The sequence below is a fragment of the Rissa tridactyla genome, chromosome 1, assembly GCF_028500815.1.
Source record: "Rissa tridactyla isolate bRisTri1 chromosome 1, bRisTri1.patW.cur.20221130, whole genome shotgun sequence".
Taxonomy (NCBI): domain Eukaryota; kingdom Metazoa; phylum Chordata; class Aves; order Charadriiformes; family Laridae; genus Rissa; species Rissa tridactyla.
The window spans coordinates 210,540,586-210,562,468 of NC_071466.1; positions in this window are offsets into that span (position 1 = coordinate 210,540,586).

Sequence of the window (21,883 nt, forward strand, 5' to 3'; positions counted from 1 at the left end):
ATTAGTTGCTGTGTATCCCTATAGTAAAAGATATTTGCTAAGACAATACAGAAACAGAAGAGAAGAAGTTGGGGAGATCAAGTCATTTGCCTGAAGTCACATGTGAAAGCACATGTGGAAAGGCAGGACGTGAGCTATAGGATTTCCCTCCTACAGCTGAGCACTTTTTCCATAATGTCATTGGGGGGGGGGGGGGGCGGCGTTGCTTTTGTTGTTGCAGTTGTTATTTTTTTGGTTACAGCTGTCAAGATTCTTTGAAAAACAGTCATGCTTATGGATGGAAAATGTAATTTTTCCTGAAAGAACTGGAAAGAAAAGAAGTGTGTGGGGGGTGAAGTCATCCTCTGCATTTTCTGAACCTAGTCGTAAAACAAGAAGAAAAGTGACACAGAAAAAAGCATTCATTTGCTATTAGAAAAAATGACTATGCTCAAATCCCAGTTCAAGTTGTAAGCACCAGGCTGAGGCACATTTCTCTTCAAAAGTTCAACAGCTGTAATATTTATCTGAAGACCATTAGTTTTCTTCTGAGGATGAACTGAGGACCAGCAGCTGTAGAACCAGATTTTCTCCCTCCTTCCCCCTTTAATAAAAGTAATTGTTTAAAAAGGAGCGTAAACAAATCCAAGTAAATGATAGTAATGATCACAAGGGCCCTCTCCTTGTTTACTATGAAGCTGTTTTGCTCATGAAGCAAAAGGAGTGTGAAACAGAGAAGGAATATTTTATGCTGGAGGAAAAAAATACGATGTTGATTCAAATTATTTCCATGAGGGAGTGATGTTGGGAAGCTCCATTAAGTTGCCTGGCACTAGCTGGCAGAAAAAATAAATGAAAACACGGCTTTAAGAACGCTGCTTTATTTACTGATGACCATAAATGGAGCAAAGCTGGAAGGTGTTCAAGACTGCTGACTGGCTGATTGTCACAGCTAATTGTTTTTGACATCCAAGTGTCCTACACATTGATATGCACAACCTGCCAAGCCACAGGCTGCATCTACTGGGGAGTTAAAACTCTATAAAGGAGCAAAGCACCCAGTGCTCGCACAACGTATAGTCATGAGTTTGGGCACGTCGTTTAACATAAACTGTTTTCCATACCCATTGTGTTATTATCTTTCTAAGCGGGCTTGCTACCTGACAAAATTCATTCTCTAATATATTATGACAGTGCTAAAAGAATGTTTTAATAAGTTTTGCCCAGAAATGTCTTTTTTTTTTTTTGATAGGCACCTGCGGAACTTGAACTCAAGATTTGAAGAAATACTAAAAGAAAGGCTTAGAAACTGACTGGTAGTGAAAGCACAGATTGGAAGAACCAGTAGAGCAAACCTACTGTCTGCTGCTTTCTGTGGTTGCAAGTACAACTTAAGTGCCCTCAGCAAAATAGTCGCACTTCCAGGTATGAATTCAGAAGAATGGAAACAGTTTCTTGCTATATTTTAATGTTGGTTATATCACTCGAAATAACAATTAATCCATTCAAATTAATTATATTTTTTTCCTAAATCTTTGTTAGTAAATTATGTTTTACAATATAGTACACCTTCATCTGTATTTTGAGGAGCAGTGTAATTGTAGCCCTTGAAGTATAAACAGCACAAAGATAACTGTAGGAACCTACTGTTAGGTAAGAGTAAAGCCCATATTATCAAATCTGTTGAGAGCTTTATGATCACTGCGAGATCACTGCAAATCAAAATATCTTGCTATGATTTGATGTTCTGAGATTAGGTGCTCCTCGCTTTATGAAGATTTCTTGGTTTCTATTTGAATACTCTGAAATTGAAGCATGTGAGTTCACTGGCAATTTCTAAGTGCATGGACCAAATGTCTAAGGAATAAAAATTTGAACAACTATAATTATTAGCTGCTGGATTTTAGTGCCTACTCTAAATAGTAAATGTACAAAAATTGAGTTTTGCTATTTGCCGTCTTCTACTCATCATGCTTCGCTCATTTCCAGGTCTGATTTTCTCATCATGCAAATGCAAAACATGTTTCCCCTCACAGGCACTCACACAGAGTCACTTCGGTTTCTGACAGTGGGCCTTTCTCTCTGACACAACACCAGAGATAACAGAGGTTCAGTTAGCCAAACCGTGATCTAATCTCCTCTTCAATTCTAACATTGTCCTCAAAATGTGATCTCAGTGACGCCAGGACAAATGTCCATCAAATTCATTGGCCTAAATGATATATGAGACCGAGAGAGCAAAACTTGAAAATTCTTCTGCTGCAGAGCTGGAGTTCAGGGTTTATTTTATCCAGGTGACCTTCTTCATTAATCTGGGTGGAATTTTTCACACACCATTTCCATGTTAAAAATTTAGGGGGTTTTCTCAAATTATATTTTCCTGCATTTTCTGTCTTTTTGAGGCATCTTGAACATTAGCATTTAAAACAAAGATCTCCTCCCCTCTCCCCTTTCTAAGCTCTAGCTATCAGAGACTAAAGCCATTCTTCTGTCCCCTTTCCATATCTTGGCAAGTACCCAAACATACTATTACACAAATAAGAATGTCTCCTAAAAAAGAACTATGATTAGGATACTTTCTATGGACATGTGTTGAAGTTCCTGCTGGGCAATGGGCAGCTTTCGCAGTTATCACAGTTAGCCATTGTTACCTATTGTGCCCATTTTCTTTCACTGAAGATCAGCTGTACAGCTTTTCTTTCTCACTCATCTTGAAATTGCCTCTAGTTTGTTGATATCTTTCTAGGAAAAAAGTTCAGGAGAGACCATAGACCATTTCAAATGTAACGTTTCAGGAGGGCATGGAACACAAAAATAAACAGTACATAGAAGGACTATAATTATGAGGAAATGCGACTTTGAGATTAGGTACAGTTCGTGTGTTGCTGGGGGGAAGCAGATCACAGCAGACACCCACACGCAATATGCTGTCTACCATCATTCACAAGTGCTTCCAGACACCTCCCACCCGCCCAAGGTATTTGTCTTAGGTTCCTTTCCCCTCTTGATGCATTAGTGCTGCCACTTTGTGGTTTAAACTTTCTCTCTGCACGCTCCTCCAACCTGCTGTAATTTGTTCCTTGCTTGTCTTTTCTTCTTCACTTTATGTCACTCCCTCAATTGCCGTGCTCTTAAAATAAATCCAACAGACAGAGATCCATTTACACACTCAATGGAAAATCTTGTTCAAGATTCTGGAGGTTCAAAGAAGGGATTTAATGATCATGGAAATTCATCAAATATCTGTTGTAAAGATAAGTAGCATGAGTACTCCAAGCCTGCAAGTTCCAAATCTGTTGCTGCACCATGTAGGAATGGGAAAATCTTCTCTTCGTTTAATGGGCAGAAAAATAACACAGGCCTTATACAGGTCATTGACACAAAAAAAAAATCATAATATCATTAGAACCCAGTCTGCTTCACAGGAGAAGAGGTAATAAAGTTCCCTACACGCAATTATGTGTAGGACTGCCTCCAGGACTGTTGTATCAAAATAATTCTAAATGAACATCATAAAAACATTTGAGCAAGTAAATTAAATTTGCTATGTTTTTCTTGCACAGGGGAAACATCAGGGCTAATAATAATTCGAAATTTCATTGATATTATGAAGGTGATTTCAAATAAATGTCATTGATAGTCTCTATGCTAGGGACAGACTAAAGAGGCTTCAGGGTAAATAGATATGTCTTCAACTGTCTTCTTTAAAATGTTTTTTTTTAAAAATCACAGTAGTTCTTTGGCTAAGCAACTTTTGATCCCATTAGTGACCAAGACAAAACAAATACTAACCATCTGGAAACTAAAACTTAGAAACTAGGAATAGTCCAACACAAAGACAATTCCAGTATGTTTAGTCATAGTTCATTATTATTCTTTCACCAAAATCTACAGAGTACAGACCATTGAACAAAATGTGACTGAAAGTCATTTGACAACTTTGTATCTGAAGAGACCACAACAAACACTATGACCACTTAGGACCAAATCAAACCTGTTCTAGTTGGTGGTCTAGAGGACTGTTACTACCATACACGTTCCAGGTGCCCACTTAAAACATGGTGTGATTAATTCCAGTTGGATGCACTAGCTGACATGCTGCCTTCTGTCAGTTGTCTTTCAGCTCATATTGATCAGCTTTCCTCTTATCACAGACTCTCATTAAAGGTACAGGCCCTCTGAAGTATCATGAAGGTGGCCTTGGGAGCAGTAAAGTTGATCTGAGTCATTGTGAAACATCACAGGTCAACCTGGATTCCCCATTTCAAGGTTTTTGGATGCACAGATGATTAAATTTGTATTTTGCCCTTCGGTTGTTCGAGTTTCAATGACCTAAAATGAGATTCAAGCCTCGTGATTCTCAAATCAATTCAGAAGGTGGGATTTGAGCTGGTCTGATTTTTTTTTCTCACCATTTTTATCCCGACAAATTTGATTTAAAGCTTGAAAAATACCGTATGCACTCTAATTTACATGTGTCATTCTACTTTGCATTGCTGACTAGTGTCTGCAGCTTCCTACTCAAAACTTTTGCATTTGATTCTTTTATTGCTCAGGTTGCTCACAATAACAGAGACTATCTTCATTTAGTCCAGCAAAGATGAATGTAATATCTTCTACTCCATAGCAAAGAGATTAGTCAATCAACAATGATTCCTGTTTCCTCTGTAAGGGTTTCTTATTATTTGATACACATTTTGATACACATTTTGACACAAACTTAGGTTCTGTTACTAGGATCATACAAGTATAAATAAATAAAAATATAATTAAGATAATAAATAAAAATAATATTGATCAAAATATAAGAAATGTATAACTGAAATAATAAACAATCAAAATTATGTTGATCAAAATAATTGATATAATTTTTTAAATCTAAATCAAATTAAGTACAAATTTGGACATAGTTCCCATTTGACAGTTATTTCCCTCATTTCAGGCTGCCAAGAAGCTAATGCTGAATGTCATCCCATTGATTAATTCCTTTGGAAAATTTTTCATCTCATAAGTAACTGACGATACCATCAAAGGAAACTTGTCCCATGAACAATGATTTTGATCAGCGATACTATGGGCTTAAGACCTTGGCAGCAGATGGGTTATGACTGAAATCTGGTACCTAAGGGAAGGACTTTGAATGCAGCTTTAGATTTTCAGTGCTTCAATTTTGCATGTTTAATTTTAGCTGTCTGGAAGTGGATTTATTTATTTTGATATAGAATTATCTGAAAATCTGCCAAACTTGTTACTGTCAAATTTCTCAAAACTGTCTGTCTTCCATTATCAGAGTAAATATATCTTATTGCTTTTACATCAATCATTTTTGCACAGATTTTCTAGAAAAACATTCAGAAGGAAACCTCCCCTGTGTCTTCAGAAACTGAGATGATACATGGAGATGGCGACCGATGACTTTTTGACATTTAAAGAGAGAAGACACATCACTCTCCTCTCCTAGTCAGATGCTTGAGAATGATAAAACACACCAAAGGTTAAGCTTGCCTCCAGAGCACTGTCTGTCGAAAAGTTTCAAAAGCCAGAGAGAGAGATAAGAGGAAAAAGAAAATAAATTTCTTGCCTTAATGACATGAAACGGAATCACACATTTAAAAAATCAGCAGTCCCTTTTTTGATTCTTGGCCACAGTTTTCTGGTAACACTTCCATCAGTCACATTCATTTGAAGCATGTGGCGACACATATTGGAGATACGAAGACACAGTTTCTGCATTTGTAATTTCCCGTCTTCAAAGTGCTTTTCAGTTTTATCGTAAATCTGGAGAAAACCCTGTGATGCATGAAAGATATTTTGTCCCTGTTTTTTTCTTAATTCATCACTGTAATTTTATTTAGTTCCTCCCTGAGCCAGGATGCTAAAATTTATTTGCTTCTAGAATAGATTTCAAGCTTAATGGAGCCAACATTAGGTATCACCTCCAGTTAAGCCTTCATTAAACATAAATATCAACCACTATACTTCAATAAAAAGGGAATACTTATGTAAACATTGCAACAAAAAAAGCTTCTATTCTTCACTCTTAAACCTGAATGGACCTGGAAAACATATAAAAGGACCCAAGAGCTGAATTAACATAATACTGAGTCACCACCCCTACTGAGCTCCATTGGTTTCAAATATAATTCATTTCAAGTACCCATTAGTCTAAATAGATAACTGCAGGGAGAGGAAAAAAAAGACCACATGCAAAAATATTAGTTATGTGTAAGAGACCACTGGAGCAGCCAAAAAAAGACCTGAACAATTAGTGGAGAAGGATTGTTGTATGTCAGAAATGTGCAAAACCATAAACAGACAGTGTGTGGGCAAATTAATTTTGGATGCACAAGTTCATTTATGTATATATCAACAAAAATGGAAATATAGAAACTGTTTTAGAGTATTATATAAAAGTCAGCCTAAGTATTTTTAAATTCTTCCTCTTCATCCTATTTCCCACACACAGAAAGTGCCAGTACATGTGCTTGAAACACTGTTGTGGCAGACCAGCATAAAATTGACCGCGTAATGACTTCATACCTGGGCCTGATCCAGAATCTCAATAAAAAAGTTCCTTCAAATGAAGCCTTATTCAGGTCAGTGGTGCTTCACAGAGGTATGTGAAGGCATTTCATCTGTGAAATAGTATTTTCAGATGTCAAAATACAGAGTGATCTCAGTAAACTGGAGATCTGGTTTGAAATCAGCAAATGAAATTTAATGAAAAAATGAAGTATGCTGCATTTGAAAGAAGGATATCCAGCATGGAGATAAAATTATGACTATGCTGCCACAAAACAGTGTCAAATCTGAAGGAAGACAGCAAATCACAAACAGATTAAGAAGCAAAGATTTATGCGATTTTTAATCAGGCATATTGCAATGTGAAATGTCTTATTAGATGAGTTGTATGTAAGGCAAACATGTTTTTTTATCTGTAAAGATCTTATGCATCAGACTATAAGAAAAATTGAGACAAACTAGAGAAAGTCCAAAGGAGACTGAAGAACAATAAGAGGTTTAGGAAGCACGTCCTAAAATAAAAGGTTGAAATAATTGGATTTATTTAATCTATAAAAGATTAAATGAAGACATGATAACAATCTTCCAGTAGTTATTGTTTCTACAGTAGTAACAAAGGATGTAAAGAAGAGTGATCAATTGTTCAGAGAGTCCAGTAGGGGTCAAACAAGAAATAATTGGCTTAATTTGCAGCAACAAAGATTTAGGTTAGATACTAGGAAAACCTTTCTAAATAAACGTGCAAGGAAGCACTAGAACAGGTTACCTAAATGGGTTGCAGAATTGCCTTTCTTGGATATCCTAAAGCAAACATCTGTTAGAAGTGGCCTCACTACATATTCCTTGCCTTTTTCAGTGCAGGGTATGGGATTAGGAGGCCAATTAAGATCCTTCCCAGCTTTACTTTTTGAAGATTTATTGTACGTGAGATCATGGGCTGTGACACACAAGCTTTTCCTTAAAGGCATATAAGAAAAACTACCACACTTCACTCTTTTTTTTTCATTAAGCAAGCATCTAACCCTTTAACCATCTAGCTTTACAAAAATCTTACTTTTTGTGATCTAAACTTCAGTTTGATTGGATTTGGCTTCCTTTCTGTTGGAGGTCTACCGTGCAAAGGACAATGACCTACTGTCTAGCTCCTAAAAATGTAAATGACAAGTTCTGCTTGGCATGTTTGAACATTAAGTAAAAATTAACATTAGCATGAACAGAAATTTTACAAAACCCCACAGCCTGACAGAAGTCAAATACCACTGTGTATCAGCAGGAAGCTACGCGTTGAGGCAGTATTGCTCCTAGCCCTTTAAGTTCCTCTGCAAAAGAATCCTACCTTGTTTCATCCAACAGTGTTACCCAAATATGTGGGAATATATTGCAGTATATTGCAATTCACAGAAAGGAGAGAATCAAATGATTTCTGCTGCATTGACTAGGCATCAGGTTACTGCTGCAATGATCTTTTTTTTCCTTGAGTGAAGCCTACAGGCTGAAGAGGAGGATGGGACCCTACATCCCAAATCAGACCATTATCTGCAGCCCCTCTGCTCCACGTGTGCACCCCAGGCAGAGAATACGTGAGCATCTCAAGAGTCAAAGAATATAACCTTAAAATATCAAGACAAAGACAGGAAAATATACTACCTAAACTTTGGGGTTTTTTTCAAGCAGTCTGCGATTGGTTAAAGATCTTAAAATTTCAGCCCCTGAGGCAGTCCTGATTTGGGTACAGTTCCTTTCCGCTTCGGACTTGCATGAATAATGAAGTATCTGACTTTACCAAAAAAAAAAAAAAAAAAAGAGTTACTAGCTTACTGGCTATATAGTTTAAAAATACTGTCTATATATTATGTATCTCTTCTGCCAGATCTTCACTAATAGTTTGCTTAATTTGCACTGCTGTTCCAGTCCAGTATTTTACTGTGATGTGGCAAGGGCTGGGGCTCAGGTGGAGGCTGAGGGTGAGAGCTGCCCTGGAATGGGGTAGGTTCTGCTGCAGCCTCCCTACAGGTTTTTGGGGACCTCTCCCTCTCGTCTTGGGGCATGGGGGACACTCTGATCCCTGGCAGCCAGGCCTGACCTCCCAAAAGGACAAGGGTGCTCTCACCACCCTTTCAGGTGGCTCTAAAAGGAGACATATTGAGCATACGATATCAAAGACCAGTGATGGACTCACCCATCATTCTCTTCCTCCAGCATCTTGTCAACTTTTTCCCTGATGTGAGCAAAAAACACTCATATATCGCTGCTGTGTCACCCACACAGGATTGTGCTCATGTACAAGCAGACAACTATGTCAATCATTGCTCACATCTCTTGACACGTGAGCGGCACTCAGTTCACATGCTCTCATCAGAACTAGAAACTCGGGTAGGATTACCTCTTCGTTTTTTTGGTTTTTTGGTGGTTTTTTTAATGATAGCCACTAGTTCAGGATCTAGTGATATCCAGTTGCTCGTGATCCACCTACTCCAAACTTCACAGAGCCCTATCCCATACCTATTAGGGAAGATTTCTGCTTGGGGAATTTCACACGTTATGCTACATACCCAGCATGAGCACGAACATTTCACAGTGTGCAAACACTGAGGTGAGTTTTAGGAAGTGCTGATGTGCAGAGAAATATCCTCATTCATTCTTTTGTAGCATCCACCTCAGATGCTGACAGCAATAATCAACAGCCTCATTCATGTGCTGCCTCTTATGAAGAATATGTACAAATGGACCCAGAATAGAAAGTGCACCGTCTGACTCCTCTACGGACAAAGTTTATTAAACACAGTGTGGACATAGAGTTGCCTCTCTCCCTTCGCCCCTCTTTACTCTGCATTTTGCACTTCAAGAAGGAGAAATGGTGTCATCTGTTAATAAGGATAATTCCAACACCATAGTTAAGACATTGGGTCAAGTTCTGCCCCTTTGCATCTCTGGGGAAAATACCAGTGTAGGTGGATGCAAGTGTTCTATTGCCCAGGAAAAGAAAGGGAAAAAATATAAATCTGAGTGCAATATATGTGTTTTTCCTTCTGGTTTTAGCTCCTGGAGTAGCATGAGTAAGTTTTAGAGTCTTGTGGTTGGTGGACCTGCCCACACTACAAGATTATTGGAATTACAGAAGCCTGAAATGAGCTATGGACCAGGGTCAATTTGGTAGCCAATACAGCAAAACTGGAACAATTTATCTTGGGTCTCGTTAGAGCAAAGTGTGAACTCGCACATCCATAGAAGTGATGGTTTTTTCATGCTGTGTTAATTGCAAAACACCTAATAGTTCACCACTGGAAATCCATAACACATCATAGGATTGAACATTTCTACAGTGGATTTAGCTTTACCACTTGCAGTAAATAACAAAATGAGTCAGTTAAGGGGAAACAAAAACCCCAATGCCCATGCATTTGCATTCTTCAGAATTTCTCTTTACGTGTTTGTAGGACAACTATTTTACAAGAACATACCACTGTCGTTTAAATAGGAAAATGTCGTATACTATGACAGTAGTAGAAAAAACATAATTTCTTAGTATTTTGTATCAGATACCTTAATATCAGACACGTTGGGCCTTATCCTAGGCTATTCTCAAAGTCAAAACAAACCACTGCCTTTCACTCTCCCTGGGCATAACCAACCAATTCTCTGACCCATGGGACTGAGCATACTTGACCTTTCATGGTCAAGACTGTTCTACTAGACCTGTCCGGATTTCCTCAAAAATCAGTGGAGAGATGCACATACCTCTTGAAGGCAACTTGTACCTGTGTAAAACAGATGAATAAAAGACAGAAGATTAATTACTCTCCAGAGATATTTCTCCCACATTGTACTCAAGTGGTGGGCTGACCCTGGCTGGATGTCAGGGTCCTACTAAAGCCACTCATCACTCCCCTCCTCCACTGGATAGGGGGAGAGAAAAAAAACTAATGAGAAGTTTATGGGTTGAGATAAAGCTAGGGAGATCACTCAGCAGTAGCTGTCACAGGCAAAACAGGCTCGACTTGGGGAAAAAATTAATTAAATTTATTACCAATCAAATCAAAGTAGGATAATGAGAAACCATATCTTAAAAATACCTTCCCCCCACCCCTCCCTTCTTTCCAGGCTCAGCTTCACTCCCAACTTCCCCACCTCCTCTCCCAGTGGTGCAGGGGGACTGGGAATGGGGGTTGTGGCCAGTTCATCACACCCTGTCTCTGCTGCTCCTTCCTCCTCAGGGGGAGGACTCCTCACACTCTTCCCCTGCTCCAGCGCAGGGTCCCTCCCACGGGAGACAGTCCTCCATGAACTTCTCCAATGTGATTCCTTTTCATGGGCTGCAGCTCTTCAGGAACAGACTGATCCAGCATGAGTCCCCCACAGACTGATCCAGCATGAGTCCCCCACGGGGTCACAAGTGCTGCCAGCAAACCTTGTCCAACATAGGCTCCTCTTTCCAGAGTTCACATGTCCTGCCAGGTGCCTGTTCCAGTGTGAGCTTCCCACTGGGTCACAGCCTCTTTCTGGCATCCCCCTGCTCCAGCGTGGGGTCCTCCATGGGCTGCAGGTGGATATCTGCTCCATTGTTATCCTTCACGGGCTGCTGGGGGACAGCCTGCCTCACCATGGTCTTCACCATGGGCTGTAGGGGAATCTCTGCTTCGGTGCCTGGAGCACCTCCTCCCCCTCCTTCACTGACCTCTGTGTCTTCAAAGTCGTTGCTTTCACATATTCTCACTCCTTTTTCCTGGCTGCAATTGCTGAAGTTGAGCAGCTTTTTTTTCCCCCCTTCTTAAACATGTTATCCCAGAGGCACTACCACCACTGCTGATGGGCTCAGCCTTGGCCAGCAGCAGGTCCATCTTGGAGCCAACAGGTATTGGCTCTATCGGACTTGGGGGAAGCTTCTAGTGGCTTCTCGCAGAAGCCACCCCTGTAGCCCCCACCACTACCGAAACCTTGCCATGCAAACCCAATACAACTCAATATAAAGAACCAAGAGAACTGCTTTAATTTAGACTGTTAAATTTCAAGGAGCTGAAGTTAGTTTACGTGAATCCCATATTTAATCTCTATTTTTTTTTCCTTTCCTACAGACAATTCCATTATCTCTGGAAATGAAAGTCTCCTTTCAGTGGGGTTTGTAGGAGTGAGCTTTTCACAAACATTTTAACCAGAACTATTTTTGTCCTTTGTTTATGAGTTCTAGAAACAGAATTTATAGCTCCCACAAAGATTAAATCTACACATCAATGTAGGCTATTTACATGGCTCTCTTTCTAGCTCATTATTTCAGGCTCTTTCTCTCTAACACAATTCTCTTTAGCTCACTTCTGTGAGGAAACCCTTATTAATTGACAGGTAATTGCAAACTTGGAGATATGGCTTAGGAGATGAGTCACTTGACCCACAAAAACTGTCTTTGGCAACTATCAAGTAACTTCATTGTTCTTAGTTCTCAGTGGGGAACAGTTTTAAGGATGAACTGTCTGAGGGTACTCTTAGTCATAAAAGAATTAAGGTTTATAAAGCTAAATAAACTTAGCTTTTCCTTAAATTACAATAAGCATCTACACCCAAGTTTAATCACAGAAAATGAGATCTCATTGTATATCTTTTTTAGTTGAGATTTACAGTCTTTCTCCAAATCTGGGCTGAGGGGGGTGGTGGAGTGGTATTTCTAAATTTTAGCAAAGCTCTCAGCAACATTTATTTTGTGCAGCTTGGAAAAAAAAAAGTGTCGTGACTTTGTGTTGCATTTTATTTCTGTGGGTTTGTTTTGGTCTTGTCACTTAATTTAGCATGACATTTGCATAACAAACAAATAAATAAAATTAACTTGTGTCATATGTTCCTCTTGTGCTTGGTCACTGGACAAATCCATGTTGCTCCAACTAGAATAGTCATTTCCTAATCTCACACCTCCAGCAGCCTCTCCTTGTAACACAGAGTTGCTTTGGTGATCACACCCCTCTGAGAGAGCAGGATACACCCCTGGAGAAACAGACTGGTTTTGGAGATGGCTTCCTCTGAACAGCAGGACAGTCAGGTGCCCCAGACAGCACTGAGGTTATGAGGGACCTGTTTTTGTGATGACACAATTTTTACCTTATTTTACTGTTAAAGAAGGCAGGCAGGAAGGCAGAAGGATGGGAAGGAAGGAGTCGTCTGTCTGCACTGCTAAACACTACAGTCTACAGAAGGGGTTTGAAAGGTGAAGCATTTAAAGCTGCAGACCTTCCATTACTGTAGACTCATTTATGAGGGCTGCGTTGGGGATTAGTTTCCGTTTGTTCCTGTGGATTGCACACTGTTAGTGTCTGAAGCAAACTGAGTGTATTCCTCTGGCACATTTTCTGGTTTAGCTCCGTATAGGATGGGCATGATTTGCATGGTCTGAGATCACCAATGTGAAGTGAAGTATGGTAAGTGGGCAAAAGCAGGAGATCATCTTCAGAAAGTATCTTCCTGCTTCGAACTAAAACATTTATGTAGAAACATGTTCACTTCCAGAAAAGGAGAAAGCTCAATGTCTCATTGCTGGTTCAACCCACATTGTCAGCAGAACCTCTCCCAAAGCCACGTTCAAAATTTGCAAGAGAATGAGACAAGTAACTGCAGGCAAAAACTGTTCATCATTGCAGTGCTTTGTCAAGCAAATTAGTGCCTTTCTGGTGGGAGACATCTGACGTGCAGCTTGAGCTGTAAGTGCAGCTGATCAAGAACAGGAAAAAGATTGGCAATCGGCATGGACTGCAGGGCTACGAGATGCTGCCAGTTGCCTTTTCCCATCGTCAGACCACTCAGTTGCTGCTAGCTGAGGAAGGACGCCTGGCCTGCGCTGTGTCTTTTGGCTCCCACCCATTTCTTAGTGTACCAAATGTCTCTTCGGAGCAGCTAGCGCCGCTAGCACCCTCCAGCAGCAGGGCATGTGTCTGAGCAAAAGACAGCAAGCTTCCATTCATTCAGATTCAGAGACACTGATGTCCCCGGGAAAACTCTCTCGGTGAGAGAAAGGGTACGGCCAGCATGACAAAGCCTCTGAAGTTGGGAAGGAGAAGGTTAAAGGCACAACGTAATCTCTTGGTCTATGAGACAGCAGAGCTGTTTACTTTTTGGGACATGTAAGCTGCAAAGAAGAAGAGGGAAGAAATTGCTGAAGAGTTGTCTGCGTGTTAGGCGTCTTCACTGTCGGAAAGGAATTTGGGAAGACTGAAGATACAATTGCTTCTTCACCTTTTCTTGCTTACTTCCAAATAATGGAATTTGCTCTTTTGTTGTTTATTTTACTTGTTATTTCACTTGTTTATTTGTTTTTAGAGTATACTGTTCACAAAATACCTTCTGTTAGTGTGTGTGGGAAAAACAGATAATTTTGGAGAAAATAAATCTCCTTTTTCTAGATCTTGTTTTCTTCCAAACACTAGACTAAGCAGCAAAGCACTTGCTCTTGCTGCAGGGTACTGGTCCCAGTTCTTTATTTTTCTTGCCTTTCTGTACTGACAAAGAAAAGATTACTCCCTGTGTTTAACTTGGTGCTAGGATTGGGGATTATGCAGATACTTTCCTTCTTGTTCTTTTAACAGTGTAGTTCCAGACAATATATAAAGAGGTTTATTCTTCGATGATTTTGCACATTTCTTACAAGTCTTGACTTTCCTCAGGCCATGTACATATATACATATACACATATACATAACGTGCAGAAGGTGGAGACTCTGACCAAAAAGCAGGCAAGTTTGACAACGTCTTTTTTTCTCAGACTGCGCTTTCAGAGCTAAACTCGTTGCTGTGTTTTCACTCTCTGGGATTCGACATGAGAGAACCACAGTTTGTAAGGAGGAGAAACAAAATGTCTCCCTCATCCAACTTTCTTTTTCTTGGTTTTTCATTCCCCACCCTCACCCTCTCCTGACACAGGATAGAAACAGCAATTCAAGCTCCCTTTCCCGGCTGGTACATTACGTGCAGTGATTACACAGCACGTAACTAAGCTTCAGGAGTGAAGTGCAAGTGGGTGTCAAGAAGGCCAGAAGGAAGAAGGTGGGTTTGGATGGTTGAACTTCATCCCTCTTTCTTGTGAATATTGGGAGAACCGCTTTCTCGCAGTAGAAGAATGACAAGGAAACTTCTCAAAAAGCATTTCACAAGCAGGCAAACAGCTTTTGCTTCCAGGTATCTTACAATCTTGATTGACAGATTTACAGAGGCCACAGACAGAAGTGAAACACTCATCAGTGGAGCTGCAGGATTTGTAAACAAAACTTTTGCAGAAACGCCTTACGCGGCTCCTTCTTTCCAAGAAGAGATTCTAACTTATTCTGGGCTTACCTACCTGCTCATGCACAAATAAACGTATGACAGAAGAAAGGCTGAGGGCGGATTTGAATGACTGATGCGTTGGGAAGTGTGAACACGGCTCCGCTTCTCACAGACATTAGAAAGCTGGCACCCTGTAGTCCTCCTTACATGACTCAGGGTGGCGTGTGAAATGTTATATGAATTGTTATACAAGTTCACCCATTGGAATCAAGGACTTCAAGCAGTGAATTGGCTGCCATATCCACCAGTTCCTGCTGGAACAAAGTTGACACGGGTGAGCTGGCAACTGGCATCCCTCTTCTAGCAGTTACCCTCACACATTCTTCCATTACAACAGAACAGCAGAAGGCAAGCGCCTGCTCTCGTTGGAGTCAGAGGCAAATCTCACACTGGAAGCAGCCATAGACCTCTTGAAATATACGAGAATAAAAAGGTGCCAGCAGAGTTACAGAGGGTGAAACTCTGCTGCCAATTCAAGACTGTATCAAAAAGGCATTTGGCCCTTTTGAGTGTGTTCAAAGTTTTGTCAGGTCTAACAGAAAACGTCTCTTGTTTCCACGTTCAGTCTAGCATTTACTTTGCCGATCAATAAGTCAAGGCATGAACCTTTCACAAACAATGTCACTGGTCAGTGGCTAATAATCCCCCACTGCTGTTGGCTGAGGTAAGCATCAAACTCATGCAGACTCAGATGCCCAAGGTGGGCAGTGGAATAACGTTAGCTGCTGCAAAGGCAGGTTATAGGTACAGTAAAATAGCATAAACACTGGATCGGTGTTAACCTTGAAAAAACACAGGCATGAACAGGAAACATTCCTTTACCCCTGACATACTTACAGAAGTTTTTCTTGTTATCCTTGATGCCCCTAGCCAGATTTAATTCTATCTGGGCTTTGGCTTGCCTAATCTGGTTCCTGGTCACTCAGACAGTTTCTCTGTGTTCCACCCAGTTAACCCGTCCTTGCTTCCACCTTCTGTAGGCCTCATTTTTGCTTTTGAGCTTGTCCAGGAGCTCTTTGTTAATCCACGCAGGCCTCCTGGCATTTTTGCCTTACTTCTTCATTCTTGGGATGCAACGCTCCTGAGCTTGGAGGAGGTGATCCTTGAATACTAACCAGCTCTCCTGGGCCCCTCTTCCCTCCAGTACTTTTTCCCATGTTACCCTGCCAAGCAGGTCCCTCAAGAGGCCAAAGTCTGCTCTCTTGAAGTAGAGGGTAGTGAGCTTGCTGCGTGCTCTCCTCGCTGCCTGAAGGATCTTGAATTCTACCATTTCATGATCACTGCAGCCGAGGCTTTTGAGTCTTTTGACTATAATGTAGAAATCTGGAGCTGAAATAGGAAAACAGTTTTCTAGGTACACTAGAAAGCTCGCTCAGAACTGAGCTATTTATCTGTCATGTTGGGTGTTTTGGTGTAACTTGGAAAAGATGAGCTTTCTTGTCTCGGTTCAGTCACTGACTGGCGCTCTCTTGCTGAGACCTCCTCAGACCACTCACACCAGTCTTTTGCTCTGCAGAAGGTGTCAGCAGTAGCTATTTGTGTGATAATCCCTACTATGAACCAAATGGATGGGGAAGCACTGATAAACAAGATTAACTCTACCATACAGCATCAAATACATTACTCTTCAAAACCGAATCAATATGCTGACTGTGAGACTCCTGTGGTCATAACTCCATCTCTGGCATGCTCCTGTGTTTATGGAGAGCTCAGCACTATGACAGCTGGTTGAGTTGGCTGACTCCATCATCTTCTCTACACTGTCACTGCAGACTGTCCTTGCAAGACCGTTCAGATATCTGTCTCCAACCTAAGAGTTTTATTGGCAAGAAGGATGCACAGGAAAACTGAATAATTCATAAGAAAAGCTTCCAAAAATATGCTGGTTGGATATCAGAAATGGGTCTACTCCCAAAAATCAAAATGCTTTTTTTAAGTGCAAAAATAAAATGTTTTCTTGGAAATGTCTCCGTAGTGCCGTATGGGAGGTGACTCCTTGTTCCTCACGGTCCATTTGTGCTCTGCAGACAATCTCTTTAGAGCAAAATCTGACTCCCATGAGGCATCATAAACCTGTTCTCTTGAGGATTGCGCATTATGGGAGCTGACAGTCAGCAATGCAGTCAGTTTGAAGCTGAGAAGACCTAGAGAAGAAGGCATTCAGACACCATCAACCACAACTGCCATAGAGGATTTTCATATTCAAAATATTTTGGTTTGACAGGGAGCTTGTTTTGGAGGCAATATCAAAATTATCCTTCCAAAATAAAACATTTTGTGAAGTGCTTCTGTTGAAAAGTCAGTTTTCTAAGGAACAACAGTTTTTCTGGAGATTTTCTGGCCAGAAAGACAATGGTTCAGCATCAAAGATCATTTTAGGCTGTTCAAGAGTTTAACATGAAAATAATCATTCTGTCACCTGCTCAAAATATCTTCCAAACCTAATATGCAAGAGCAGTTTAATTTCACCAAAAGACAGGCGGTTCAAGGACAGAGTTTGTAAGTATTTGATGAAAACTGTTGTTTAGAAAAAGGTAAGAGACTCAAGGTATTTCCACTACCATGCCAAAAGGCACCTACAGGCCAGCTTTTTACATACCATCAAAGAGGGAAGCCAGGGCTGCTCAGTACAGGTACCCATGCACCCATGTCCAAGCATTCATAATTTTGAAAAGCCAGTGCATGGGCATCCTATTTACCCAGAAACCCTGTAGAGGAATCAGGAAGGAGTTAGAAGCCCTGAGAGATACACAGGGGGAATGTTAAAGGTATGGATGCAAAGAAAATTAGGCTTCATATTCCATGCTGTTAGACGGGTGGGCTGTTCTGCCTCCATCAGGTGTGCAGTTGGCAGCTCAATATCCTGGGTATTGTGCATGCTGGAATGAAGGATTCATAACCAAGAAACAGTTTTCAATAGTGCTGTTAATATAAGCAGTTGTGTCATTGCAGTTTTAATACCAAAGGCATTAGACATACTGTGGAGCAGGAAAAGGAATAAATTATAACTTTTCTGAAGTTTCTGAGATGCGAAGTCATACATTAAGAATTCTTCATAGAGATGTCACTACTAGCCATCTTCTGTTTTATTTCTGGCTGCAACGCTTAGTTTCTGTGAGAAATGAATGAATATGTTAGCCAAGAATTTCCAAAGCAATGAGTCAGTTAAGATTGGCAAAGTAGAGAGGATGTGGAGCTCTAGCTCCTTCCCCGTTAGTATCACCTGGCTCAGAATGCCTACTCCAAGCTACGTGATTGGGTAGAGGTGCCAGCACACACATTGCTTCCATCTTCCTTTCCCCCACCGTCTACAGTCCAGACACATCCATCTGACAGGTTTCCATTTTTAAGTTCCCTAGTCAATTAATTGGCACATTCCTTTAGACCTCTCAGCTCTGGCGTGCAAAGATGCCAGTTATTTTTAGAAATCTGAACTGCTGCTTTTCATGACTACAAAATTCACATTTTAAGAAAAACTGTCACAGTTGCTTTGTCTTCAAGATGTGTCACGGGAAGCTGAAAATTTGGGGGGTTGTAGTTTTTTGTTTGCATTGCACGAGTCAACTGCAGGGTGGCCAAAGGCTCTGGCATTTCATATGAAATTGGTAGGCACATTCAAAACAAACGGAGAGAGTAGGACATTTCTTTATCAACCTGGCAGGGAGGCCTTTCCTGGCAATATGTTTAGATTTATCAGGCATGTCTCTGTGTTTCTTTATCTCCTTTCTCTTTGACTTTGAGTTCCCTCTCAGGAAAAACAATTAACATTTACCAACAGCATCTTTTAAGAATTTACCTCTTGGGATTAAGGAGATTTACCAGCCCAGAACCTCTGATGTGCTCAGACTCCGACTGTGCATAAAATGAAGTATTCATTCTCCAGGCATGTCAGTCTGGCACCTTTCACCAGTGCTACATTCACAGAGAAAAGAAACGTGGAATTATAATTGTAATTCAACAAGGGGCCACATACAAAATACCTTCTCTTTCTCAACATATTGACTTCTTAAGCATTTGCCCTGTTATCATTCCTAGCTTAATGAAAGGGGGAAAGACAGCAGAAGAGGCTTTAGAAAGCTGTAAAAATGAGTGAAGCGTGTGGGTCACTTATTGCTTCTCTGAGTTTGTATCTGACCATAACTCCAGTGAAGGAGAAGCTGAACTCCTAACAGTCCCATCCCAAACAGCTGAAGTAGAGTAAAACTGGATGCAGTTTGGTCTCTACAGCTTCCTGCTGTATTTGCAACTCTGCTTCCAAATTGGAAGGTGAATACAGCCCTGAAGGAAGCCTGCAGATATTCTTCAAATTATAACATAGATATAAGGGACCTGGTGAGTTCTCTTCCTATGGCTTCTACTGGGAATCATTTACTCAAGGCAACCTTACTTCTAAACATGCTTAAATTATGCTTCATTTGAGTTAGTTCTGCAACGTCAACAGAGACGCGTAGGGCAGGGATGGAGTTTATGGCTCACACTTTAACACATGGCAAGGGCTAAAAAGGGCTTCAGTTCACACCTAGTCCTGATGAAACTTCCCTGCTAATGGACTGAGGTATTGCAGAGGAGGTTTGGCCCATACTGAGACCATCTGATCTGGAAATCAACAAGCAGCTACAAAACGTGGAATCTTCATGGATATTTTTACATTAATTTTCCCTTAGGCAAGAGATTACAATTTTAGAAACACCCAAGACTATACCTATATGACATAAAGCAATGCAGCATGAAGATACCTGAGCAAGCACTGAACAAACAAGCTTTATTGTGGAACTCCACTGTGACTAATTAACACAGCTAGAAGTAGCTATATTAGTCCGGGCAAACTGCCATGCAAACCTACTATACTGCTTTTTGTAACCAAGCAAATTACTTTAGAGCTACCTAAGGCAGCTGGAATGCAATAGACCATAAGGGACGGAGGAGCCTTAGTCCCACAAATTATTAGAGATGCAAGGCTAAGCCTAAGTCACCCCTGAATTCTATTTTAAAATAGGAACAAGCTTAAGGGAACAAGCGACTTCAGGAAATCTGCCTCTATACGGTCTTTATTTAGTAAATTCTCACTGTATTATCTACAAAAATTCTTCAATCATCTTGTCTGATTTAGATAAAGGTTGCCTGTGTTTAAGGAGTAAGAAAAGAAATAACACCTAAGAAGCCTAGAAAAAGGGGATTCCTTCATTCTAAAGGCCAGTAGTATGATTAGTAACTGATTATTTTTTTTCCTCTACCATGGATTTAGCTCCAGCTTCTCCCTTCCAAGAAGGAACTTGTGGTTTTTACCACACTCCTGAGCCAAGGTCCTAGCACACTGCCTTACTTTTTTGCCATTCTTTTTAAGGGTAATGTTATTCCTCCTAACTTTTATCTTCCCAAGTAGCAAACTGCCTCCTGTAATGGGCTGAAGAAGGTGATATTTTTTACCTTTGAAACTTTAGTGATTGTAGGTTTCATGAGCGCTCCTGGAGAAATGTTTATCCTCAAAAGTAGCTGAGACAATGCCAGTTGTTCCATGGATCCTTATGTGGGAGTATGTTAAGAAGAATTGTGCATTGAAGCTTACAAATATGATGAGCTGTTTTAATAAAACAGCAGATATAGGAACTACTGAGGGAGGAGAAGGGATCTGCCTGTCTCCGCTCTGCCAAGATACTGTCAACCAACAGTAACAATTCCTATTCCAAATCACAATATTTCAATGAAAGGACTAATCACTAGTCGAGAACAGCCACGTGAGACTGTCTTAACCTAGAAGACTGATCGCACCATGGAAGCAGTTTCCACCAGCCATTCAGGCCATGAGGACTCTGCTGGAATGGCAAGCAAAGGTGCTGCAGATGACCAGTTGCTAGTTTCTGAGAAATGAAGCCATACCTGCTGGGAGCTGATCCAAACCCCTCACTTAATTTGATAAAAGCTTTCCAGTGTTATTGCTATCACTTACAGTTTCTGTTACTATAATGCATAGCAGTTGCATTCAAACCACTAATATAAGTGCCTGACTTGAACTTTCTATCATGTTTCAGACAACAGTGATGGATTTATTTATTTATTTATTTACACTTGCTTTCTGGAGCTGACAGATCTGGCTGTTTATATAATAAATTATGACAAGACACAGCAGATACCAGAGGCATCTAGGTAATATACACCTCCCCTGATTTTAAACATCTTGATATTTTTCATATTCATAAAAGAAAATAAAACAATAATCAAAAAACACATTTCAAGAGGGATTCACTTTTACTACTATAGATCTCTGTCTGAGAATGAGGTGAATCCTATCCACAGTGTAAACAGTCTACCAAACTTGGGTAGCAAGATTATTTCTCCGCTTCAGGCTTTCCAGCACAGGAAGTCATCAAAACCACCACAGTAGCTTTGAGACCCATGCTGGGTCTCTTTCTTAAGTTCTTGAGGTAGGAAACATAGTCACGGACCATGATCTTAGAGTGATAAATGCTGTAATGACACTTTCAGGCATACAATATAAAATGTAAAGCAGGAGTCAGTAGATGGACAGGAGAATGCAGAGTAACAAGAGTTCCTATTAATTAATATGATGGGATGTTATCACAGCACGTAAACAATGTAACTACAGCCAACTTTTGTGTGCATCATGACACAGGTCAGTTTTAAGAAGGATTATAAACCGGCTTTGCAGATATTCAAGAATATCCAGAATATCCAGAGCACCTGGGAGCAGAAGGCAAGCCTGCTGCCGTCACTCCTCTGAGTGCATATATAAGCAAGAAAAAAATCAAACCTGAAAAGATCCATGGACTTTTTGCTTGCCCTCAGCTTTTGTGTGCCTTCCAAAGCAATATGTGTAACAGTAACATCACATCAATTTGGAAAAAAACAAACAGGATTCACAAGGTTTCTGTGCCCCACAGAAGATATAATTTTACAGTTTTATCAGTTTAATAAAAACCCTATAAATATTGTTTCTTTGGTATCCATAGTCTAGAATATAGTTTAGTTATACCACCACTGCTGTTACTTAACATGAGATATGATCAAACTGCTGTTCATAAAAGACGTTTATGAACCCTGAAACAAATAATTTGAGTGTTTTTAA